This window comes from Pinus tabuliformis, chromosome 1_2, assembly GCF_031772625.1.
Source record: "Pinus tabuliformis cultivar Carrire ecotype Pingquan chromosome 1_2, CPIR1, whole genome shotgun sequence".
NCBI lineage: Eukaryota > Viridiplantae > Streptophyta > Pinopsida > Pinales > Pinaceae > Pinus > Pinus tabuliformis.
The window spans coordinates 534,594,103-534,617,390 of NC_142298.1; the positions used below are offsets into that span (position 1 = coordinate 534,594,103).

The 23,288-nt window shown below is 36.5% G+C and overlaps 1 pseudogene; it reads right to left on the reverse strand.

Annotated features, from left to right (window-relative positions):
- Nucleotides 1-707: 707 nt before the first annotated feature.
- The window catches only part of LOC149206698 (ethylene-responsive transcription factor ERF039 pseudogene), a 40,098-nt pseudogene continuing 17,517 nt past the window's right edge, over nt 708-23,288 (reverse strand).

Below are 23,288 nucleotides of genomic sequence, written 5' to 3' on the forward strand. Positions count from 1 at the left end.
AAATACAATTTAAATAATGAAAAATACATTTTGTATTTTCTACTAGGTTATATAGCATTCAAAAATACAATTTAAACAATGAAAATTTACAAATTGTGTTTTTGCATTTTAAAAGAAATTTGCAGGTGAAAAAATTTGATCTCTCGACTCATTTATATTGACTTATGTTAGATTACTGCTTTAGATGGGTTTATATTGGCTATATTTTTTTAACACTCTCTAATAAAATTAATTGTCATTTTAAAATAAAATATAGTAAAACTATTTATTTCTCTGAGTTGAAAATGAATAAGAAAAATAATATATATAAAAACCTGGTATTAAATAATATGTATAAAAACATGATATAATACGATCCATCCATCGTTAAATATATAAAAACTACCCTATGATACTTTTGGAGGAGATATAAAACTTCCATTCACTTGTATAGTTTTTGGGATGCTGCAACGTTGCACATGGAAATTTCAAACACCTTCAACTTGGAATGTTATGAAAAACTCGGGACATCCATTTATTACTAGATGGATGCAAAATAAAATACGTTTAGGCAACTTTATACTTTGTAATTTGAATTTATCTTTGCCCCAAGATATAAGCATATATATATACCAATAAGAAATAATTCTCTATAATTTGGAGATTGAAATGTCTACGTTGTTAGAATGACAAGGGATAAGATGTGAGAACTATCACAGCTTTCTCTTTCAGAAACCATACGAAATAAACCCTTCCTCCCAATTATGCTCGTCTTCGTGAATACTACAGAGAGGAGGGGGAGAAAACATAAGAGCTTCTGCCAAATTCGTAAATAAGATAAATGACTCAAACAAGTCCTCCTCCATCGCAACACGCTCACCAACGGATTCTGTTGGCCTACAAAACAAACTGATGATGAGAAATTACCAGTATCCGTTTGCCCCGACACCTCGGCACTTGCTGTCTCCAAGTCTGAGTTAATTCCTGTGCATAGTAATAGGTGCGATGAGGAAGCCGAGGTCTCATTACTTACTGGACGGCTTCTTGGGCTTCTCCTTTCTTGTTTCCTGCGATTGAAAGCAACAGCTGCTTCTGCAGCGGCAGCCTGAATGTCACGCGGAGACAAAGAAATGAGCTGTGGTAAGTAATGAATGAGCTCTGGAAAATTGAGCAACGAATGTTGCTTTCCCTTCAAATAGAATGCAGCGACGTCGTAAGCTCGAGCAGACATTTCTGGCGTATCGAAGGAGCCAAGCCAGATTCGCGTTTTCTTTTTCGGTTCACGAATTTCAGACACCCATTTGCCCCAACTACGACGACGCACGCCTCTGTACCCTGGATTTTGCACCTTCAACGTTCTCTCCTCTGCCGGGGAAGTGGTAGCCCCCTTTTGCTTTCGAAACCTCTTCATCCCGCCGTTAGTTGTCGATGCAGATTTGCCTCTTGCTTGTGTCTCATGAGGTTGCTTATCCACACGGCTAGGACGCTACTACATAGGGGAATGTTCGCTTGTGGAGTAATTAGGCATTTGAGTATGGAATTGCAGGCGGGTATGATGGTTTGTGGGGTTAAATGGACGTTTAAATATGGAATTGCAGACGGGTGTTTGGCGTCCATAACAGCTGGATTACAGAGGTTGTGATTGCAAGTAAGGAAGCTGAAACTGAGTGTAGTAGAGATATGATCCATGAATCGTTGTCTTATTACAGACACGCCCCTTACGCGCTATACAGCAGCGTGGACTGTATATTCCTATTAATTCTATGGACTTCTTCCAACTTATATGATCTTCTCTATTAGGTATGTTATCGATCAAACCCAAACCGAACTCTGCTCATTCATCCACTTGCGAGCCCCAATCAAAGACAAATAAAACAAATTATTTTTTAACAAATTCCCAGAATGATAAAATAAATAATTTTTTAATAGGTAAGCATTTATAGAGGATTGATTTGAACCAGTGACCTATCACAAACCAATAACTTATGGCAAAGAGTTTCTTCTTAGTGCACCTATTTACCCTCAATCCAAAACCCCATAGACATGATAAATAAATAATTATAAAAGAATTTATTTTTAATTTCAATAAAAAAAATTCATAATATAATTTTAAGCTTTTGTAATTTATAATATAATAAAAATATTTTTAAAATTAAAAAATATGTTTAGTGAACATCCATATAATATAGTGTTCGGTATATATGATATTCTCATCTTAATTTTAAATAATGTTTTTTAATCTTTTTATTAACGCATTTAATTAATGTTTTTTTAAATATTTTTTAATTTTTATGATCACATTTGCTATGTTAATTGTAGATCTCATTTAAAAAAATAAAATTAAATCAAATTAGAACCAATCTTGTTACCTTTGCTAATGGGTGAGAATTTTGAAATCATTATAAGATCTTAGTAGTAATCTTACTTGCTTTATGATCTTATAGTTGGATTATGTGAATGTGAAATGGTTGTATCCATTGCTAATTATATCTAGTTAAATGTCTATAATTCAAAGCTTCATAAGATTTAATAAAATAAGAATTAAGAGAAATTATTGATCACCACTACAAAATTTATTATTCGGGTTGAATATATTGATTATTCATTTTATCTCTTAAACCATACAACAATATTTCTAGAACATAGTCCCTTAGAACATAGTCCCTAACAAAATGGTAACAAAATAGTCTAATGGAAACCACATAAACATTTTTTTTAATCCATTACTTGAACATTTTTATTTTCTCCATAGTCCTTATCAAGTGGTCTAATGGAAACAACATAAACAATTTTTTAATCCTTTACTTGCTTAAGACGTGAACTTTTTTATTTTCTCCATTGCTGGCTTAAGAATCCACCAAGGTATCAAGAACACTGCTCCAATAATCCAAGGAAACGAAGAATATGTCTCATGGATCTTGGGTTTGGATTGAGGCCTAACAAAGAGGGGCTTTTGGTATATTCAAAATATTAGATAGACAAAGTATCATTCTGGAATTAAAATTCTCACAATAAAAAATTATGTTTTTAAGTTGATAAGGTCTATTTTGTAAAAGTTTATATATAAATTTAATTAAGAATCTATATAACATAAAAATGAAATATAGTTGAATATATAAAGAATAATAAGTATATAATTATTAAATGAACATTTGAGTATGATAGAATTAATCTAGATCTATTTTAACTCTGGATCTACTATGTACTAATAGGGATCAAATCGTGAAAACTTTGTTTAGAGTGAAAAAGGATTTGATGGTTTGTTAAATCAAGTGTTAAGATGGATCTAGACTTGTTTAATTATTAGTTTTTATTAAAGTTATTATGATGTATGTGAATAAATTGCTCTTCATTTTATATCTAAAATATATATATATATATAATTTTCTTAATAAAATTTTATTTAAGATACATATTTAAATATTCAAAATGTTTTAAATATTTTATATTGCTTTAACATGTAAAATATTATCATATATAGTGTAGTAATTGAATTTGGAGTGGTAATTTAGCTTTTCCACTTTTTAGAACAGTTTTTTGGTATATTTTTTTAACTAATTTTACTTATGGTTAAAATTACAAATTTAAGTATATAATATACACATTTTAAATGCTCCACAGACTTAGTAAAGTGTTGAATCCATTAACAATTATATGTTTGGATTCCTTAAAAAAAAATTCAAAATTAGAGAGCGCCCGTTCAAATTCAAATTAAAAATTAAGGTCTAACCCAAAAAATAATAATAATTAAAAATATACCCCTTTTTCTTGGTATTTATGCTCTGATTATCAACCAATCTTTGTTTTTGAAAACTATCGTTGTTTCCTTACATCCGTCCTAACATCATCGTGACCTTCACCAATTATCTGGAAATAACCTTCGGATTTGTTTTGAAATGTGCCATATCGAACTCATATATAACATGATTCCTTAGAATCTCTCTCCATGGAGTTCCTTCCTCATTTGTCAATAAGAAGACAGGAGAGGCTATAAAAGCAAGTGCTTCATGCTCGGTGTTAGTTTTTTGTCCTTGGATTGGTAAATTAGATGAGGTTTGTTGAATCTATTAGTGTTACATGATTAAGGGCGTGTAGGTTGGGATTTTAGTGGAAAGAAAGCCTTGAATTTATTGATATTATTGGTGCTATTTGATTTAGCTCGAGCTTGGATTTTTATAAAAAAAACTATCAATCAAATTTGAACTTGGTATTAAATAAATAGGGTATAAATTTTACAAAACTTGTTTTGCATGAGGATACATTAGAGATAAATAACACTCAAAGCTCCAACCAAATCTTTATCTTTGGTTATATTTGGTAAAAAGGAAAATTCATTGAAATTTTATGCCTTTAAATAGGCTACATTAGAGAAGAATACCATGGCAAAGGCCACGGGTTAAGAATACCATTGGAAAAACCATGGATTGTCTAAACGTGGAGTTTGAACACTGTTAATGTTTACATGACATGCCAACATCTCTTCAATACTAAGCTAGAGAGCACCTCTTGATGCAATGGACCATTTGATGGTATACTTATATTCATTAATTAGTCACGAACATGAATAATTATCTCTCTTCATTAGGTTATGTCCTTTAGTTTATTCTTAGTATAATGATGATATTTTGTAATCATTACATCACCTCTAATAATATTTGTTATCAAAGCATCTTATAAAAGGGTAAATGTTTGTTCTAGTTGCAATTCCTTTTCATGTTTCTCCATTATTGAATTTGTGAGGGTTGAGAGTCCACAGTATATGAATGACAAAGCATTGAAAAAAATGGATTGTGAAAAGGTTAGACCACTCAAGTTTGATTTTCTATGAAACTATGTAGTGATAATATTTGTGCTTTCTATGAAATGGTGTGGTTATGACTTCTATGAAATATCCTAATCCCTAAATTACATAAATGCCCCCTTTTAGTATGTTCAATGTTGTAATTATGGGTATTTAGATAAATATTTCTTGATGAATTTTTTGAAAGGAAAATTGAGGAGAATGATAAATTAAAAGTACAATTTTGTGGTCTTCAATAAAGTTGTTTCTAAAGAAAATGGAGATGATAATAAGGGGTGTGAGTTTTGATATCTAAATGGAAGAAGAAAACTATCATAATGTTTCACTTTGTTGATCTGTAAATTGTTTTGGATATTCCATTTGACAATTGATCACAACACATCTAATAATAATTATACTTAAAATCTGAAATCTACACTATGAGGGTTATTTTATTTAGACTTATGCATTTATTAAGTTATTATTTTCTTTCATGTAATATATAAAATATTGAAAATAGATAAAATAGGTAAATATAATAATTCATAACCACAATATCACAATACATGATTTGGGAAACACTTATGGAAGAAAACCTAGCTAGAAGGTGAGATTGCTCTATTGTCTCTTTCGTTGAATCAAACTAGATTGAAGTACAAAGGAGGGAGACTTGTGGCATGTCGACTGATATAGTAAACATATCCTATATATATTTTCTTTCCCTTTCCCCTCTCATCTACTTTTCTCATCTATGGAACAAAATACACTCGAATGGAATGAAACCCCTTTTCTTCATAGTGGCCCAATTATAACACAAGTCGATAGCCTACTAATGGTTAGAATCGATGACTCCAACTCTTAACTAGAGTTAAAATAATTACTCTTCTAGATTATCCATCATCATAATCATGTTTATAACCCATTTTCCATGGATAAAGGTGACTAATGTGACATATCTTGAATCATTGTGTTTAAAACATGAAGGTCAACTTCCAAACAGAAAAACTTTGATTAAGGTGATTCATTCATCATTGGAAATGTATTTATATGTAGAATATAAATAGGGGGTGACACACTTAAGTGACAGTTTTCCCCCTAGAAATAATCGTTTAATTCCTCAAAGTACATCTAGAAGGTTTTAGACCCTAATTCACCAGACTGGGACACACCAGTAAAAATGGTCTTGGGAGTTGATTCCTCCAATTTTTCCACTCTAAAAGCTTCAAGAGGGGTGACAAATAATACAATGATTGAATATAGATATTTTTTATTACTTGTTACAATTATAGGTAAAAACATTTTCTCTTTTAAGCTTTGGAAGTCTTTGTAGTGGCCAATTCTATGGCCTATATGAACGGCATAAGCCTTATTTAGACAACTTCTTATCCTAAGTTTTCCTAAAGAAGGAAAGGCTAGCTATAGGAATATTCATTATCAAAAGGGTGGAGATATATGGAACTATAGAAAGAAGCGAACCCTTGATTATCTTTTCTTTTCATAATTAGAGAAAGGTAGGATGACCAATGGTGATCCTATCAAGCTAGAGCACACATGGAGGAATCACAGAATTAGAGGAGAAGGTTTTTTTAAGAGACATGAAAAAATTCTTATGGGAGAATACACTATGGCATACTCAAAGAATTATGTCTTGGGTGGTGAATAGATACGATTATGACCATTTCAGAATCCTACTTCAAATTAATAAAGAGGACATTTATTCTCCTAGTGCTTTCAAGTTCAATCGTTGTTGATTGGGTGATAAGAAATTTTCTAATTTAGTAAAGAAAAAGTGGAAAGGACATGGTAACACTTCAAGGAATTATCTCAAGAGATTAAAATTAGTGGTAGCTTTATGGGCATACAATGAATTTTCAAAGGGAACAATGACTACATTGAATATTGAGTATCGAAAAGAAATATGTTGGCTAGGAAGGAATAAAAATGGAAGTTGGAAAACGAGACCATTTGGTTGGATAGGGGAAATTACAATACTAAATTATTTCAAAATTATAAAAACCATAGGAAAATTGTAATATCTATTTGGTAGATACATTTTTAAGATAGAGTTTTGATCTTCAACAGAATACGTCGTAAGAATGCTACAGTAATTTGTTAACCCCTAGATATGTATAGATGACATTTCTTTTATTATATTAGTGTAATTTTTATTGGTTATCAAAAATACTTAATAATTAGTTGTACCATTTATGTAATATATGTACTAAGGAGATAAAACTTTGAATATCATCTCATCTTGTGCATTTGTTATATTGGGAAAGGAGGTGGCTCCTTCAAAATAGGTCATCCAACCTTTTGTCCATAAATTATTTATTTGTTTAATTTTTTAATAAGCATTAGACAATGAAATTTTCACAAAGCTAAGAAGAAGAATATTATCTAAACACATTATTTCAAAATTTCAAATTCTAGTTTGCTATAATTTTCAAGTTCTAGATTATCGAAGTTAGCATTCTTGAGTATCTAAATATAGAGAGATCCAAATTAAGTGAAGATAGTTTCATTCCAAGAGGAATATCATCAAGGAAATAATTGTTTTTTGTTCATCATGTCTGTCTATGAGAAGTTGTTCCAAAAGTGTTCTAATTTGTATGTGCTGGCATCAATTTTTTTTCCAAATCAAGAGCATGCTCCTAGAAGCTAGGTGAGTGGACTGGGTGAGAGGTTTTTACATCTCCCTATGTTGGAGCCTCTAGGCCAGAATGGCTTGAATTACCCCTCTAACCAACCCCCCAATTAACTTGACCATGTTGATGTGGCATAATGTAATTATCCAACACACGAGTAAACCCTAGTTTGTAGTGTCCACAAACAAGTCTTAGGGGAAGAGCCTCCTACACTACCCAAGAAAAGAACCTCATTAGAAAATACAAAAGACCCAGAAATTCATGATAATGCACTTGATTGCAATCCTAAAAAAGGAAAGAGAATTGAAAACGCTAGTCCACAGGTAAGAAAAACACAGTGCCAACAGTGTCCCTCCCCCTAAACAAGAGCCAAACTTCCAAATGTAGTGAGGGTTAGGAAGAAGTTCAATGGTCGGTGGCTTGTCTCTCAAGCTAGACTCCCAAGATAGAAACCAATATTGGGGGTACCAATGCAAAAGGGTAGTCCTAGTGCACCATGAAAGAAAAAACACCAAATAAAGCCAAAGATGGGCCAAAATTTACAATTAAGTCAACATAACTAAAAAACTAGAAATGGTAGCTAGACCAAGAAGATATTTTGATTTACCTCATAAGAAAACTAAGAGAAAGGATGTGGGCACAAATAAAATTCTGCTAGACAAATATAAACCACCAATCATGTCCCTTCTACACCCAATTGACATCAAAAGTTTAAGGTTTCCCATATACTAGGGTCCCAAATTTTATAGTTTTGTGCTTTCCTACCACAAAATTACTTGAGATCATGCCCGTGAGATAGTGACCTACTTTCAGACATATCAAACACCAGGCATAAAATTCCACAATAAGGCCAACTGGGCCACCTCTTGAGCTCCCAAGCCACCAACATTGACAACCAGTTATAGGGAAAAAATACAAGACTTCTCTTTATACCTGTCATTCTATAAGGATGCATGTTGCATGTATATTGCATAGGTGTGTATTCCATGACACCCTCTCTCTTTATGAGTCTTGGGAGTCATTGGGGTGGCTATAAATCAATCCCTTGACCCCACCATATTCATGTTCATCCACCCCCATCTGGGTAAATTAACATATTTTTTTGCTAGAATAGATATTTTAGGTTATTCAAAAAGTGTGATAAAGAGAAAAAGGAGGAGAATCATGTATAATGGAATTATTCTCATCTTGCATGTAAAATGGTTTTGAAAAAAAATATTGATGCAGGAGAATTCCACTTCCAAGTCAAACCCTTTTTAGTAGACCTAGGGGTTGTTTTATTTACCAAGGGAGTTAGTTCCCTAGTTCATGTAATTAACTCTAATTGATTCATTATTGTATTTTCCTAAGTTTGTGAGGAGATTCTAGAAAATATGTATTAGGAATGAAATTGTAACCATATCTATTCCTATGAATAGACCTTGAGAATATTGAGAGTTAGAGAAAAAGGAGATAAATTATATTAGTTTATGGATATAAGAGTCATAGATTGGAGGCTTAGGTGAAGATTCTTTGGATCTCAACAAAATTGCTTTTGGATCCAGTTTTTCCTCCGGATCAAAGTCTTCAAATGCAGATGAAAGTGGGATCAAGTCGAAGTGCTCATCGATACAATTCCAGTGGTGTGAATGACACGTAAATCTGAGTCCGGGTGAAGAAGTTAGAGTCAGTCAAATTTTATGGAAGACTAGGGCAAAAATGTCAAAAGTCAAAGGTCAACAGTCGACAGTCAATGGTCAACGGTCAACCTCATCAATGCTTACGTCAGAAGGGACACATGTCAACCGCAGAATGAGCCACGAGTCCTGGATGATGTTAGAAAAAGAGGTGACATTTCAAATTGTGATTGGTTCATACGGGCCAATCCAATGCTGACACGTGGCAGCCAAGATTTTTCCCAATTGGGCCTTATATCCAAAATTTTGGGAATCAAGGAGGATTGAACCCCTGACCTCCCAGAATGGCAATGTTTTCACCGGATCTAGCTCACTGAATGAGCTACTGCAAGCCTTGGTAACAGAAATGATAAGTTTGTATTTATTTTGTATCAGGGTTTTCACTGGAAAAAGGTTGGACGGTCAGGGTCAACCCCATGACCGCTTGACCTTTCATTTATCGTTCGAAACATATGCAATATCCCACATTCACCACAAGTCAGAGTTATATATGGTATATTAATACCATATGATTAATGTTTAAACCAATGGATATACCATATATCATATAAACCAACCATATATGATGTATAACGAAACCAATGGCGGAATGGTCGGGCGGGGATTTCGAACCCTTAACCCATGAAAACACTATATATGCAACGCTTTAACATACCTCTGCTAACCAACATGTCACATGTCCGTGCTTGATACAAATCAGAACAAATTTTTAATTAAACTATTGCAGGTACTGAACCCGCCATACCATTAGCGTGCGAATCGAGGTGGTTTTATGCAAGCCGAGGTGGTTTTTTCCAAACAAAGAGTGGTTTTGCAGGGACAGAGGCAGTTTTGGACCATTCTAGGGGGTCTAGAGGTCACAGTGGCCTAATATTGTCAAGTTTATACTCGTTTGACTCGAAATTTTGTGCTAAACGTAGTGGTGAGGTCCCTTTTCTCATTTGAGTCTCTGTTTTTGAGCTCATACCTATAACAGCAGTTTGAAGACAAAATAAAGCAGTCAGCACTGGAAGCTAAAGGACCAGGAGATGTAGCTAGGAAGTATGGTGTACTCCTTTATTAAATTTTGTTGTGTTGATGTGTTTGAATGTGTTTTCAACATGTTTATGTGTTTATGTTATTTGAAATATTTTTTATCCATTACAGTAAGTAACATAAGCAAATTCACATAAAGTCTGTAATACCCTTTTCATTAACGAATCAAGTGGTATCAGAGCAGCAAGGTTTTTAAGGTTTGACAAGTTTGTGTGAAGATTTGAATGCTTACTAGGTTGAGGCTAGGACGAGGTGAAGGTGAACTTTTTGAGGCGAATTCAGAGATTGGAAGGGTCTTTTCACAAAGAAGGATGGCAGATGAAACTCGACTTGGGTCAGAATCACAATTCTTGGATAGTTTCATGACTATACATGCAATGGTGGAACAGATGTATCACGAGTTTAAGAAGAACAAAGATGAAGGCACTTCATTACCTAAATATCAAGGCACTTCATTACCTAAAGATGAAGGCACTTCATCACCATCCTCTTCTTCTCATAAATCTAGTCCTTCTAAGAAGAAAAAGAAGAAATCCTCTTTGATCAAATTAGATGTAAAATTTGATTTGCCAATTTGTGATGGAGAACTTAACGCTGAAAAGCTTGATAATCGGATAAGACAAATTGAAGTGTATTGTAGTGTGAAAAAAGTTGTTTCAAAGAGTAAGAAGATCCAGCTTGCTAGCCTTTGACTTGGAGGAACCGCACTTGTATGGTGGGAAGGCAAGACACAAGCAAATCTCCAAAAGCATGGTAAAATCATTTCAACTTGGAATGAATTTGTTTCTACCATTAAAAAGCAATTTTATCCTTTGGCTTATATGCAACAAGCAATGATGAGTTGGAAAACACTACGTCAATTAAAAGGTCAAAGTGTTCAAAGTTATACTCAAGAATTCCATAAGAGAGCTTTAATATTAGGCATATCATTGGACTCACCAGAGACATTGTTGAAATACATAAGTGGTCTTCATAGTTATTTGAGGCATACCATACTTATGTTTAATCCAACTAGCTTAGATGGTGTATTGGTCCAAGCAACTCATCTAGAACCTAAAGGAAAAAAATGTAACCCAAGATGTTTGGAAATCATCCAAACCTATTGGAAGCAATAATAAAGGCAAGAAGAAACTTAAATGGAAGGAGAAGAAAACAAACACTGTGAAGAAAGATAAACCTTCATGTACTCATTGTAAGAAGGAAGCACATGATGAGGCACACTACTGGTCATTGCATCCAGAATTGAAGCCTAAGAAGTTTGGGAGTAAAGAGCAGAAAAATGTTATTACTATTCAAAAGGACTTGGGATCAAATTCAGGTGACAAGACAATGGTTACAGCTACAAGTATAAAAAGTAAAGATTCTAAAGCATCTAGAAGTACTTCTTCACATTCTGTTGATAATGATAATGATGAGAGGAAAAGAAATGAGATATTTCACATTAGAGTCATTTCCAAGCATACTAAAATTGAGACTTTATTCGATAGTGGGTCACAAGTTAATTTGATTTCTGAAGCAATTGTAAAGAAGTTGGGTTTGGAAACAAAACCTCATAAAAATCCATATCCATTAGGTTGGGTGTGTGATAAAACTAAGCTACAAGTTATGAAAGAATGTAAACTTCATTTTTCTATTGGGTCAAAGTTTGTAGATGAGGTTAAGTTAGACATAGTCCCATTGGACATATGTGGAATTGTATTAGGAAGTCCATACTTGTACGATAGAAATGTTATCTTCTATTGAACTGAAAATAAGTATCAACTCACTAAGGATGGAATTGAATATATTGTAAGGGCTCATAAACTCAAAGATAACTTCTCTCTCATAAATTCAGGATAGATGAAAAGAATTGTAAATTCAAGTAAAATTTTTTTACTTGTGATTGTAAAAGCAAAGGATATTGATAAATGAGATGCTTTCCAATGATGTAATACTAAACAGAAAGAAGATCTAGTTAAAGATATTTCCGATTATGATATTTTGTTTCAAGAGCCTAAAGGGCTTCCACCCAAGTGAGAGATAGAACATGAGATTTATTTGTAGCAAGATTCTCCACTACCTAACATTGGAATGTATAGGTTATCAGCTCTAGAGAATGCAAAGATAAAGAAGTAGGTACAGGAGTTTCTCTATCAAGGGTTTATTCGAACAAGCACATCACCGTGGGGATCACCTATTGTGTTAGTGTGAAAGAAAGATAGTTTGTGGAGAATGTGCATTGATTTTAGAGCATTAAATAAAATCAAAATAAAGAATCTTTATCCTCTTCATCGTATTGATGATTTCTTAGATCAGTTAAAAGATGCAGTTTACTTCTCTAAATTGGATTTGTGAAGCGGCTATCATCAAATCAGAGTTGCAGAATAGGATGTATGGAAGACTGCTTTCAAAACAAAGCAAGGACTCTATGAATGGGTGGTTATGCCTTTTGGCTTAACTAACGCTCCAACTACATTCATGCGAGTCATGAATGATGTATTTAGGCCATTCATTGATGATTTTATAATAGTTTATTTAGATGATATTCTTGTTTTCAATAGAACATGGGATGAACATGTAAAGCATGTAAAGCAGGTTTTAGATGTTTTGAAAAGAGAAAATCTCTATGTAAAACTGTCAAAATGTGAATTTGCTAGAACATCTTTGAATTACTTAGGTTATATTGTAGGGGGTGGTGAACTGAAGATAGATCCCTCTAAGGTCGAAGTCATTGTAAATTGGCCTAAGCCTAATACTGCTACAGAAGTTAGAAGTTTCTTAGGGGCAGCACAATATTGGAGAAAGTTTATTGCTAACTTTTCTTTGATTTCAGCGCCTTTACATGCTTTGACAAGTCTGAAACATGTGTTTCAGTGGGGAGGCAAATAGTAGAAAGCCTTAGACACGTTGAAAGAAAGGATCAGTACAATGCTAGTACTAGCACTTCCATATCTTCAGCATCCATTTGAGAACGAGACAGATGCAAGTGAATATGCCATGGGGGCAGTGTTGATGCAACACAAAAGGCCTATATGCTTTCATTCTAAGACATTCACATCAGCAGTACTTAACTATCCTACATATGATAAAGAATTATATGCACTAGTTCAGAGTGTTAAAAAGTGGAAACGTTACATAATGGGTAAAGAAACAATCATACACACAGATCATCAACCACTTCAATATTTACACTCACAAACTACATTGCAACAATCAAGACACTATCGGTGGATGGGCTTCCTACAACAATTTCATCTTGTTATCAGATATAAGAAGGGCATACATATTAATTTTGTAGACATGTTATCCATACCAATTATACATGCATCCACAATACTTAAGCATAATTCAATAATTCAAGAAAGTTACATTGAACAATGTGCTCAAGACGCAGATTTTAAGGATGTATATGCAACTTTAAGTCATGGCAAGCAGGTAGAAGAATTGGATTATTTCATTAAGGACAGGCTCTTATATCATTTGGGAAATTTATGCATTCCGCAAACTAAAAGAGTTAATATAATTCGAAAAGCACATACTTCTCTCATATCAGGTCATTTTGGAGTAAGTAAAATAGTTGCACAACTACAAAGATTATGCTATTGGCCACGAATGAATGAGACAGTTTCTAGATATATTAAAGGATGTACTATGTGTGCTACAAGCAAGCCAAGTAATAGAAAATTAGGCTTGTATACTCCATTTCCAATTCCATCTCGTCCTTTGGAAAGTGTTTCCATGGATTTTGTTATGGGATTGCCAAATTCTAGAAAGAGTCATGATTATTTGTATGTAGTTCTGAATAGGTTTAGTAAGATGTGCATTTTGACACCGTGTAATAAACAGGTCACAGCTGAACAAACTGTAAAGTTGTTATTTCAAACTGGATGGGTTCATTTTGGGTTACCCACTTCTATAGTATCCGATCGAGATTCTCGATTTGTCGAGAATTTCTGGTCAAGTCTATGGGAGTTAATGGACACAAAGTTAAAGAAGAGCATGAAATTTCATCCACAAACAGATGGTCAAATAGAAGTGGTCAACAGGACAGTGATACAGTTGCTTCGAGGATATTGTAGCAAGCATCCAAAACTTTGGGATGAGAATTTGTGTTATGTGCAACATGCTTACAACCATGCAAAGCATTATTCTACTTAGAGATCTCCTTTTGAGACTTGTTTTGGTTTTATACCAAAGTCTCCCTTGGATTTTGTCTTTGGTAAAGACATAACAGTCGATGGGCACAGTGATGTGGACAGAGAAACCAAGATCATTGAACAAATCCAGGAAATTCACCAAGCAGTGCATGAATAGCTGAAAGAAGCCAAGCAAGGTATAAAGCGCAGCATGACAAACATTGAGTTGAGCATAGTTTTCAAGTTGGTGATCAAGTATGGTTGTACATTATCAAAGAAAGATTGCAAGGGGAAGATAAAAATTTGAAACCAATTAGATATGGTCCTTTCAAAATACTTGACAAAATTGGTGAAAATGATTTCCACCTAGATCTACCAGCTTATATGTAGATCTATTCCATTGTAAATGTTGAAAATGTGCGATTGTATGAGCCTTCATTGATTGAAGATCCCAAAGAGTAAGGTCAAATACCTTCCATTGAAGATATTTTGCCTTAGTATCTTAATGAGCTATAGAAGGATGTAGTTCTTGATAAGAGGATAAGGACTTCGCGACGGGGAAATGTTGAGTATCTTCGAGTTTGACTCAAAGGTACAAATCCAAGTAAAGTAGGATGGATAGAGATTGGAAAAGTGAAGGAAGTTTATCCTCACTTACTTGACAGCTAAAACCAACTTTTGGTGGTCCAAAAGCTTCCAGTGTGGAGGAGATCCAAAATGGATCCAATTTTGCCTCTAGATAAAAATCTTCAAATGCAAATGAAAGTGGTATCAAGTCAAATTACTCGTTGATACGATTACAACAGTGCAAATGGTGCGTAAATCTGAGTCCGGATGAAGAAGTTAGAGCTAGTCCAAGTTTATGGAAGACTAGGGCAAAAAAGTCAAAAGTCAAAGATTAATAGTCAACAGTCAACGGTCAATGGTTAACCTGGTCAATGCCTATGTTAGCAGGGACACATGTCAACCTAGGAATGAGGCACAGGTCTTGGGTGATTTCAGTAGAGGAGGTGACGTGGCATATTATGATAGGTTCATACGGGCCAATCCGATGCTGACACGTGGCAGCCCGGATTTCGCCCAATTTGGCCTTATTTCCAAAATTTTGGGGATTAGGGAGGATTGAACCCCTACCCTCCTAGAATGGCAACGTTTTTGCTAGAACCAACTCACCAGATGAGCTATCGCATGCCTTGGTAATAGAAATGATAAGTTTGTATTTATTTTGTATCATGGTTTTCGCCAGAAAAAGGCCGGATGGTCGGGTTCAACCCCACGACTACCGGACCTTTGATTTATCATTCGAAACATATGAAATATCCCACATTCACCGCAAGTCACAGTTATATATGGTATATTATTACCATATGATTAATGTTTAAACCAACGTATATACCATATATCATATAAACCAACCATATACGATGTATAATGTAACCAATGGCGGAATGGTCGGGCTGGGGTTTCGAACCCTTGACCCACAAAAACACTATATATGCAATGCTTTAACATACCTCCACTAACCAAAATGTCACATTGTTATAGACATTTTTTTGCCTTACAACTCCAAGCATGAAATTTCCATAAACCAAGGGCTCCTAAGTCCCTAAAAGTGTTGTTCTAACCCCTAAAGGAACAAGGTCAACAAATTACAGCTTCTTCCAAAAGTTCTCCACCAGAAACTGCTCAGAATAAGTCAAAACAGGATCATTTCAGCTGCTCCACTAGCTAGGTGCGTTGCATTGCACCTAAATACACTTGCTAGGTGCGTTGCAACGCACCTAAATGCACTATGAGGGTGCATTGGGCGAGAAGTGACAAATGGCAGTGTCATTCCGCGAGGTGGAGAGACAATGGAAGCTTCCAAAATCTTCTCCTGTGACACTTGCCTCACTGAATTCGACCAAGGATGAGTAAGAGGCCTTCAGTCTCCAAGTGGAAGCAAGAACTGACAGAGAGAAGACACTAATAAAATCACAAGCTGACTCATCCTCCTTACACATATCTATATATGGATCCCTCATCCCAGAGATCCAGAGGCTGGAATTTTGCATATTGTAAGGAATTGCTGTTGGTTTTGAGACAAACATCAGAGTATTGGGTGATCTATGCTTTGTTGGAGGTGAAGAGGGGCTTCTTTGCTGGGAGGTTGATGCTGGGTCAGGAACCATCGGTTGTAACTCCTCCTGGATCTATTCTTCTTTCTCAATAAAAATTATTTGAGTTTTTCCTCCATGCTTTTGTATCATTGATGCTTGTTACATTTGTATGGTTAACTTAAATCTAATCCTAAGTTGTTTATGAATACAGATCCATGTCTTTGTATAGTGTTCCTCTTCTGTGATCTTACAGGTACTTGGTGAAGCTGGGCAAGTAAGGGAGCAGGTAGCTAGAGGCTGTCAAAGAAGAGAGGGATTGGATCAAAGGATTAGCGCAAGACATAGGTTGGTTCTTTCTATTCCTCTCTATCTATACTTCATAAAGGAAATACAAAAGTAGTTTTTCTCTGTTTGTTTCTAAGGTAGCTGTCACACCTTAGTGGGATAGAGCAGTTCTAAATAGACACTTTTCCCGGTAACAAAATGGCGACTCCGCTGGGGAAAGTCTAATTAGTTTGTTTGTGTATCATTCTTTGTTGTTTGTTTCATAAACTTATAAGTAGCATTCGAACTGCATTTGCCATAACAAATGCAAAGTAGACATCTGCTGCTTCAGTCCATTCACTAGATCTATTTATGATTTGAACAGCTGATTCACAAACTATCTGATTGCCCTTGTGATAGCTCTTAGACCCTCTTTAGATCTACCCCTGATTGTGCATTACTGATTGCTTTTACTCCGCCGAAAACCAAAGACTGAACTACAAATTGTGACCCAGAACCCGGACAGATTCTCGTTTCTGGCCCAGCGCAGGTACTGTTAAGAGATCCTGAATTTCAGCGCACTTCCCGAAAGGGCAACCTGCGCTGTAGTGCAGTTTCTCTGTGTTACAGGTGCGCTGATCAGACTAGCCCTGTGCAGCTGTGGTTCTTGTGCTTCATTTTCTCCAGTTCTATCTCTGAATTTTGCTGCTCGTGATCAGTATATGTGTCTGTTTAAAACCCCTTTTCCTTGCTGTTATTCCGCCTCCTTTGTACAAAAGAACTGTAGACGTTTTTGTGTGTTTGTCGAGTCGTTTACAGTTTTCCATTGCAAAAGTAGAATAGTCGTACTGTCATCCTTTGATTTGGATCTGTCGCAAGTGTCGATTTCGATCATAGGAGAAAGTTTGATTGCTGTTGATGGTCGATTATACTGTTACTATTGCTTTGGTTTGAATTTGTGATTTTCTAGTGTCAAGAACAAGTGTTCATTTCAAAATCGCAAGGTGTCGTAATCATCTCTATCTTTTGATTTCGAAAAGAAGCTTGTTTGTGTTTGTCGCTTGAAAGAAAATTCAGATTTGTACATCAACTTTCTTTTTAGCATCAATACTAAGAAAGTCGAAAACAAATACATGCATGTGCATTTGCATATTGACAGTCTGTTTGGCTTGATTTAGGAAAGTGCATTTACAGTGTGCTCTTTGCTCTTTATGAAAAGATTGTGCCTTTCTTTTCCTCTAGTAGCTAGGATTTTCATTGCACAAAAGAGATAAAAGTTTGTTTATCATCTTTAGATTGCATTTTAGGAATTACATCTACATCTCGTGGTGAACCCAAAAGGCAAACTTCATAAGCAAGATCAACTTAAAATAAATTCAATGAATCTAACAGCGCTTTGGAACTTAACGCACAACATTTAGAGGTCTAGGCTAGAGACGTATTCCGGCGTCGTAAAGCCTGGTAACTGTTGTCCTCATTGATGGTTGGGTGATTCCTCCACTTTGAGACGATAAGTGCCAGTACAGACTTGTGCTCCCACGTACCGTCGAGTATATTTTGGGAGACCCCTATAGGCTTAAATCCTTTATCCATAGGAAGCCGTGTCTGCCACCCTATCGATCGCAATGCACTGAACACAGCATTCGGGAAGATTGACTGCCGTACCGTAAAAAGTATTCTACAGTTTTTTGATTGGTTTTGTTATCACTGAAAATAGTGTTGCCAAAATTTTTCAGTTTAGCTTAAGGGCAAAGTGTTTCCGCAGCGCATAAATCCGTTAGCAGTTTCGCAGCGCCACCTGTTTTAGTGATTTCGTAGCGAAAACACTGACCTTGCACTGGCTGCGCTACGAAATTGGGAAATGACAGATATTTAAGGTGAATTGATGGAAACACTGCAAGAAACGAGGTTTGTCAAGCTGTTATATATGGGCCTGTACTCCATTGAAGGAAGAGGATTATATGGTTCGTTTGCAAATATGCATATTCTCATGGTTGTCACTTCATTATTTCTGGCAAACGCTGGGGCTACAGCTTATGAGATTTCTGATTATATTGTTGAGATCGATACTGAGGAGATCATGGGATCCATATTATTCCTTGCAGACCTTGGCAGTCTTTACGCGATTGGTATTGCCTTGTTCCTTTATGTCCTTAGCTGATCCAAATCAAATGAATCTCGGACTAGCAGATTGAGACAGGGGCATGGAATGGAAGATATTTCAAATTCTAAGAAAAGGTTGCGCCTGAGAGATGCATTAATAAATATATATATGTGTGAAAAGGGGATAGCGGTAATATAAATCATTATGAAGTCGAATGGAGGTCAAGGTTGCCGTTGTCTGCATATGCTTTGAAGGGGAACATTCCAGTGGTAGTTTTACTTTGCGCTCACAGTTGTTGTGACAGGTTCTCATGATGCTCGATCAGAATCGGTTTATGAGAAGGCTTCTTTTCGTCTACTTATTCCAAGTTGTCGTTGCCTTGTGTCAGTTGAAGGTTTCTACGAGTGGAAAAAGGATGGAGCGAAAAAGCAACCATTCTATATACATTTTCAGGATAAAAAAACCCCTTGTCTTTGCAGCTCTTTATGACACATGGCAAGATTCTGAAGGAGGAGTATTCTTTATATTTACTATTTTGACTACACGTTCCTCTAAGGCCTTGGCATGGCTTCATGATTGAATGCCTGTTATATTGGGACGGAGGGCGCAATTGATGACTTGTGGAATGACCTTTCTGGCTTTACATTTGAAATAGTTACTCAGCTATACGAAAGAATGGATTACAGGGTTTGCATCCAGTTTATGGGCCAACTGTGCAGCTTGCCAAAAGATGGATTTGTTCGCATATGTTTTCTGGAATTTTGGCAGATGAAGCGGTGGAACTATTGGTTACATATCTGTTTGTCAGGCCATTCCCATTCTCTGCTCCTTGTTCATGAGTGACAGGCTTCTTAAGGTTTTTGCGCCCTGTTGCTTATCATGACTGGGCCTTATCTCCTTTAGTTGTTAATGTCAACGGAAACTTAACAATGAAGGAAGCTCCCTTTTCAAAAGATGTGGCCTAAAAGAGAAAACAAAAAGAACCTAATCCAACAATTTTTGATGTGAGAAATATATTGGAGGAGGTTGCCAATGCGGGTACTGGTCTTGTTAAGACTGTTCATCTTCTGAAATCCCCAAAGCTTGTTTTCATGAAAAAGATTTTTTTTTGAATCATCGCTATCATGCCAAGAGGTGTCTGTATCTCATAGTGATTAAAAAGCATCTGAGCTCGTGTTCTGTTGTTAAGAACATTGGCTGGTCAATTTTTCAAGATGATGCCAGCAAACCAATTTTGATTATACATCCAGGAGAGCTGGACAAGACAAAGTTTGGTGTCTTTAACTCGGGGTTAAAGGGCAAGACGATATTCACGAGTACAGAGAGTTCGTGTGCCCGGGCTAGCAAGCTGATCTTTAGCACAGAATTTGAAATTTCTTGGGGGAATTGGGTTCCTATCATCTAAATCTTCAGATTCATAAATAAATCACAGATTTTAACTGCCAGGCAATTTCCAATTGTATTTGTGAGAAGCATATACTTAAAAGATTATGATTCTAAAAGAATGGTCTTCAGACTGTAAGGAAAGGAATATGATGTAAGACAAAAAATAATTGGAGCCAGAAGGGACATTCTCTATGTCCAATTCCATTGCAGGGTGGCATTTTTGAGTGGGAGGCTCGTTCTGAACTTTGAAGACTAGATAAACGCATAAGAGGACTGCGTGAGTAAACTTTTCAAGGAGATCGAGAATCCATGCCGGTTTTGTTTGGAACAAGCATTGTTTATACAGCTTAGGTTGTTGTTTGCGTTGCAAAGAATGAAGGGTAACTTGATTTGGAAATAGGAGTTAAGTGAAAACATGGATGACTCAACTAGTAATTCAATCTCATGCACGAGTCCAGAGCTAAGAAATGTTAAGGGAAAGAATTTGGCATCCAGAAAACCTTTTTTTGGTTGCATCATTTCCTAAAGCTCTTTTGCAGAATGCGGTTGTGCCTTTCATTTCTTTGAAGCAAGTCAAAGTAACAAGAGAAACTACAGGTCAATTTGTTTTCTTTCTATTGAAAGTTGCAGCTTTAGAGGTGGTACGAAGGACTTCTGAAACAAAATTTCCAGTAGTATGGAGGGGTATACAAGGACTTGGGTTGCTTAAATGCCCACCTTTTAGCTGGCTGCAGAGGTGTTTGACTCCATGAGCCCAATGGAAGAAGTGTTATTTTGTTGTTCCAACCAGCTTATTTTCATGTACTGTTTGAAGAGTTAGCCATCTTTTCTTGTTATTAATCCATATAAAAAATCTGTGAGAGAGCCCTCTCTGACTAAGGAGGCTAAGCCTTAGTCTAAAGCCTGGTTTGAAATAGTTGCATGAGATCTTGCTAAGTAGCAGCCCTTAGTACACGATTTTGTGATAACAGGTTTGGTACTCCCTCTACCTAGATCTCCAGAGCAGTCCCTTTCGTTCCTTTTCAGACTCCTTAACGGAAAAGGTCCATCTGAGCACTTGTCACTTCAAGCTCATTAAAAATCGAAGGAGACTAGAGTCATCTTTTGTTTTTTCTCGACTCTTAAAAACTGAAAAAACAAGTTGTGTCAAAGCGTATAAAATTTTATTTTAAACGGAATATTCATTACCCTTTCCTACGTTGATCTTGGGTTGAGAAAATGGAGTCTACCAACCAAGGAATTCCCCTTGGAGGAAATCCTAGTCCTTTCTCCTCTTGGGGAGATGTTGGTGCGCACCATATGGCCACATTGCCGCTTCCAGGACTGACAATTGGTTTGCCTGTATGGCTCTTCTCAACCTCTGTCGTTCAGAACACCACTATTCCTGAACAATCAAATCAGCAATTAGACGAGTCCAGAGTTGCCCACCAACCTTCTACTTCCTCTAATTCTTCCTCTCCTCCTTCCTCTTCGCTTGATGGGGCTGGTAAAGCCAAAAGTCAAGTTCCTAAGGAGAAGAAGGAAAAGAAGAAGAAAGAGAAGACGAAGAAGGAGCCAAAGGCGAATGGGCGAAAACGAGTGTTGTCTAACGAAAATCCACACACTGCACTGACCAGGCCTAAATCGCCATGTGTCATTCGCAAAGGAGACCACTTTCATAGAGATTGTCCTTACATCCCTCGGATATTAAGGGACTGGTCTCCTCGTTTGCACAACCCGGTGTCGTCAACCTCTGATGATCATGTTGAAAGCACACTGTCAACTAGTGAAAGTGAAGCCCCAGGACAAAAAGGGGAATGTAGGTTTCCTTGTAAACTGTGTGAAGGCGATCATGCCGTCCACCGTTGTCCCTTCTTAGACGAAGCTAAAAGAGTTTTGGATGATCGTCCGGTTTCACCGTTACGACTTCCTCCTAGATATAAAAAACTCTTGCTGAGTCCGTCACTAGTTGAAAATCCGGCTGGCCCACACAGGTGGTCGGCTGAAGCACCTATCATTGAAGATAAACCATCTGGATCCATACCAGATGAAAGTCAAAAGGTCGAGGCGGCAGTTGACCCGGTCTTGCCTTCAGAGGTTTCATCTTCAAATGATACAGTCACTGAAGAGAACAAGGATGACACCGTCCAAATTCTCTTCATAAACACAGACTCCGACGAACAAGGGTGCAATTTACCCGTTCCTTTACCGCAGGAAGGAAGTTCGTCAGAGCCGTACCCGGCCGTATATTCGGTCCCACCTCCAAGCAACCTAGTTGTCTCCTTTGACTGGAATCAACTAGGCAGACCCCGTTTACCAGCAAGCATACCATTCCGAATTATCGTTAAAATATATAGAATGGTTATGGCTGGTACCATCATAGATGTGGGAGCTTTTGTGAGTAGCCTTTCCTCAACTGCTTGGAAAGCGCTTGGCTCACCATCGCTTTTGCCTGAGATGAGAAATCTGACAGGCTTTGATAAAGGAACCAGTCGACCTTTAGGGATCCTTCCCGATGTGCCCATAACATTGAGAAGGAAAATAGTTCACATGAACGTAATGGTAGTTCAAGGACCCCTTGATTACAATCTACTCCTTGGACGAGACTATATTTATTGCATGGGAGCAATTGTCTCCTCACTCTTTAGAGTAATGTTTTTTCCGCACGAAGGAAGAGTGGTCAAGCTCGTAGACCAACTTTCATTTCCCAGATCATGCATAGCAAATAGTCATATACCATCCCTGAATGGTCTTTTCACGCAAGAAATGTCTCAATTTCCAGTTCGTCCTCCCGATGAATGAGAGTAATTCGGAGGGATATGACTGAAACCCAGGGGGCATGCATCCTGGTCTGCTTCGGCAGGGAAACTTCGGGTATAAGGTAGGTTTCCACGAGAGAATATGACCTCCGTACTCCCGTACGTGAGTGGAAGAGGGAGTTGGACTGGAACAAGATCCTCTTGTCAAAGTTATGTTAGGGATGGTCACACTATACCATCCGCTCACCTTTGTTTATCTCGGTAGACATCACCAGAGAAGTGTTTTGTTTGCGCTGTGAATAGAGCAATCTTTGGGTAACCTGAAAGAGGTATACCCTTCCTGATAAAACAAATGTTTTGTCAGCTCGAATAGAGGGTGACCTTGAAACTCTGTTTTATACCTGGGGGCATGCAAACCTTTTGGAATGCAAGCAAAGAGAGATGATTTATCTGTTTTTTGGATTGGT